At 21.2% G+C, this 4,166-nt stretch overlaps 1 protein-coding gene across 2 annotated transcripts in view; it reads right to left on the reverse strand.

Annotated features, from left to right (window-relative positions):
* Positions 1-4,166, reverse strand: part of LOC100159991 (legumain) — a 521,349-nt gene that overhangs the window by 169,142 nt on the left and 348,041 nt on the right. The window lies entirely within an intron of this gene.

The raw sequence follows: 4,166 nt of genomic DNA on the forward strand, positions 1-4,166 counted from the left end.
AACATACGTGCTGCTTGTACGGTGTGCAAAACGCAACTGATAATCAAATCAAAAAAATAATAAACCACGATAATATCTAGTTCATTAGGTACCTAATTATTGTTGTTTACTAGAAAATAATGTTATTTTGATGTTAAACATAATTTACTGTAACATATATTATAGGGCTGGGCAAGTTAACTGTTTATTTTTTAAACTCGTTAAGTTAATGTAGAAAAATGAAAGTTATAAATTATTTTTATATAGGTATTTGTTTACCTTTATTTTATGGTGTAAAAATTACTATACTAAATTATAATTACCGAATTAATTATTAGAATATAAATAATCACCTACATACCTATATGTCATCTAATATAATATAATATTATCCGATTCAGTTATAATTCTATGAATGAATAAAATTATAATAGAACTAACAAAGAAAATTAAACTAAGAAAAAAAATTAACCTAACGTGAAAATACAATAAATGGATTCATAAGTTACTTCATAACATGGACAAAAGTTTAACTCAATAAGTTAGAACTAAAAAGAAAGTAACTTGTTAATGCCCAACCTTGGTTTTATTGGTACTAAGACTATTATAAACATATTAAGCTTAATAAAAAATTAGTAATGATATACCTATACTATTGTACTAAAAATAGTAGTAATAATACTTAATATGTTCCATTGTTCCCATATGTATAAAAATTGTAGTTATGCTAAAATAATAATAATAGATATTGGCTAAAAATCAATATTTAGTAAATTGTAAGTGGGCAGTTAATTTAATATTTTTGCGTGCCAAAATCTCTCCGCAATCCACCCCTGGATGTGCATGGTGAAATAAACCTTTAAAGTATTATTAAAAATCAAGGCGGATATACCATACACAGTGTAACTGATTAAAAGTTTCAAATAAAAAGTAACTACCTTCGTATTATATTTTGTTTTTAAAAAGTTTAAATTATGCAATTCTTTGCGCAATATTTAAAAGCTCGAAAAGTTAATTTTATATTGGTATTTGATGTAATATTTTTTCAAATGATTTAATTAACTCATACTTTTGTACCTACTTTGCGTCTTTGCTAAAAAAATATATTAACTTTCTTTAATCCTTTCTTTAATGCATTTTTATCATGTTTAAAAATGTAGTTGAATTGTTCTTTTTGTAATACCTGAAACTATTTATAGAGATTATACAGTGTAGGATAGTTAGGTACCTTATATTTACTTGTTTAATTATGTTTAGACATAATATCAATTCATCAATATAAATAATTAAATAATTAAACTTGTTTTTAAATCACGAATGATGACTATCTTAACATAGGTACTGATATATCTTATCTCTAGTACATTTGAGAAATGTTATCTTAACATACCCACCTAACCTAACCCACCATTTGCTAACTGTACTAAATGTCCAAATATTTGTCAATTTGTAGCCTACATTACAATTGTATTTGTTGTTAACTTCGAAATCAAAAGTTTAAGAACGATTTTACATTTTTGCACCACATCAAAATACTAGATTTTTAGATTGAAACATACTAAAACTTAATTTAAATATCCCAATCATATGATAAATTTAAGTTTGGTTAATTATAACTCCGCTACTGTTTAGTATAATTAATAATTATTATAAAAATACATCCATGCAATCTGCAATAGGAAAAAGTAAACTTAAAACAAAAAAAAAACATGACAAATTTTCAAAATCAAATTTAGTGTATTAAAATCAAAGACAAAGTAAACTAAATCAAAATCAGCTTGTGTTTAACATGAACAGCAGTCGATAAATCCTTAAAACTATCACATTACTTATCTACTGAAGCAAATAAGATTTATATTTTTTATAATATGTAAAAATCCCTAAGTCATTTTTTTTTATTTAGAATGAAATAACATTAGTATAGTGTTATTGATGATCAATCACTTAGAAAACAATTGATTTTAATACAATATAAATGGGATGTGGGTAAAAAATAAAATCAATTAAAACAAATTCTCACTACAGATTATCATATTAACAGTGAAAATTGAAAATAAACTAAAATTAAACAATGTCATTCTATTCAATGAAAATACTCGGGTATGAATAAATAAAATGAATATAAAATAAAGCTACTAATGGAAATTTTGTGTAAGAGCAAATTAAATTATATAATTAAGTGTTGAAATCGTTCAATTACAAATTAATAACATAAAGAATTATTTTAGTTTTAAATTTATGAAGTTCAACATTTTGTTTTACTTAAGATTTAATACAAATTCAATTAATAAAATAACAATACATATTGGAAAGACGAGGGATTCTTCTTTAAATAATTATAATTTATATTATAAATACATTAAGTCTTTTTCATGAACAATACATTATTTTCTCAAAATGTTGCATTTTAAATTATATTTATACAATTGGTTACTTAATTTTTAACTTTTCAATAAACATTTTCATGTATTCAATTTCTTTGGTAATTTTCAAAAACAAAATAGCATAATATATAAATAAATAATAAACAAAAACAATTATCTATTATAATAGTACACTATTGTAATCTTTACAAACAGATTTACAAATTAAACAAAACAATGTTTAAGTTAATTATAAAGTTTTATACCTTATATTACTAATACTATATACATTATTGAAAATAACTCTTCGTTTATTGTTCTAGAAAAAAAAAATATATATTTATTGAACAACATATTTGACTGAATTTTTATCTGAATAGTACATAATATTTATTTGTTATAAATATAACAAATATTTGAACATGGTTATGATAACAATTTAAGTACATGATCTGGGAAGCAAATTTATTTGTACAAATAAATTATACATTTCATGTTAATTTTCAAATGTTGATGCAAATACAAATGTCTCTAGCCTCATTGAAAATATTATAGGTTATAATTATTTTAATAGGATAACGAAATAAATTCACCAGAGAATATATAATAAAACAAAATATGATAATTGTTTCCTCATTAAATCATCTATTCGAATCATAATAAGTCAAATTGCACGCAAAACCGGAAAATAAAAGGATATAAACAATATAATTTATATATACAATTTAATATATTAATAAAACAATGAATGAAAACTAATTTTTTAATACCTGTGCTAACTGTAAAATAAATTTGAACCAGATGCTACTATAGTTTGCTGTTTAAAAAGTATGAATAATACATAATACATTATATTTAATTAAAAAAAATATATATTAACATAGAAGCAAAGGGGTAGGTACAAGTAACATTTTGAGACTAAATTCTTTCAATTAATTTAATGTTTAATTTTAAAGCTTTATTAATCATAAAATATTGGTTTAAATTCTTCGTAATAAATAAAAAATGCACGAATTTCTACTGTGAATTAGTACAATTGTATATTGATGAATTTATTTTATTTTATTTATTGATATATGAATATTATATACATGTAACTAAAATGTATTTGTATCTTAATGGTAATTTAAATTATACAGATTCAATTTTCCTTATACCCCTTTACTTATTTACATGACACAATCTAGGAAAAACAAATCTAATTATCTTCTATTGTTTTATGATAAAAATTATAATTTAAATTGCAACCATACAATTATAGATGAACTTAAAATATTTAATGAATAATTTATGATACACTTAAAATATTTTTATACTTTTTAATACACAATTAAACAAGATAAACATAAGACTTGTATTTAAAAAATATATATCATATATAATACTAAATTATTAATATATATGTACAATGCTATTCATCACAAATTATTTTATGATAACAAAATATTCATTTTATCATGCATAAAAATGATTTTTTTAAAAATATTTAATTGGGTATTCAATAAACGATATAAGTAGTTGAATTAAACAAGGTAGAATGTATCAACTAAATTCGAAGATAAAAATAACAGAAAAAAAGGGTATACTAATCAACACTTTTCAACACATTAAAAAAAAAAAAAAAAAAACAAACAAATATATAATTTGGTTTCAAAAACAATTTAAAAATGGTAAAAACGGGTAAAATAATTTTTGTAACAAGCATAACTAAACTGAATGTAAATAATGGCAATACTCAAGACATTGTACAATTTTGATTTTTTTATGTATATATTCAAGTATATATTATATACATAAATATATAATCTTATAAATTAACGACTA

The sequence above is a fragment of the Acyrthosiphon pisum genome, chromosome X, assembly GCF_005508785.2.
Source record: "Acyrthosiphon pisum isolate AL4f chromosome X, pea_aphid_22Mar2018_4r6ur, whole genome shotgun sequence".
Classification (NCBI taxonomy): domain Eukaryota; kingdom Metazoa; phylum Arthropoda; class Insecta; order Hemiptera; family Aphididae; genus Acyrthosiphon; species Acyrthosiphon pisum.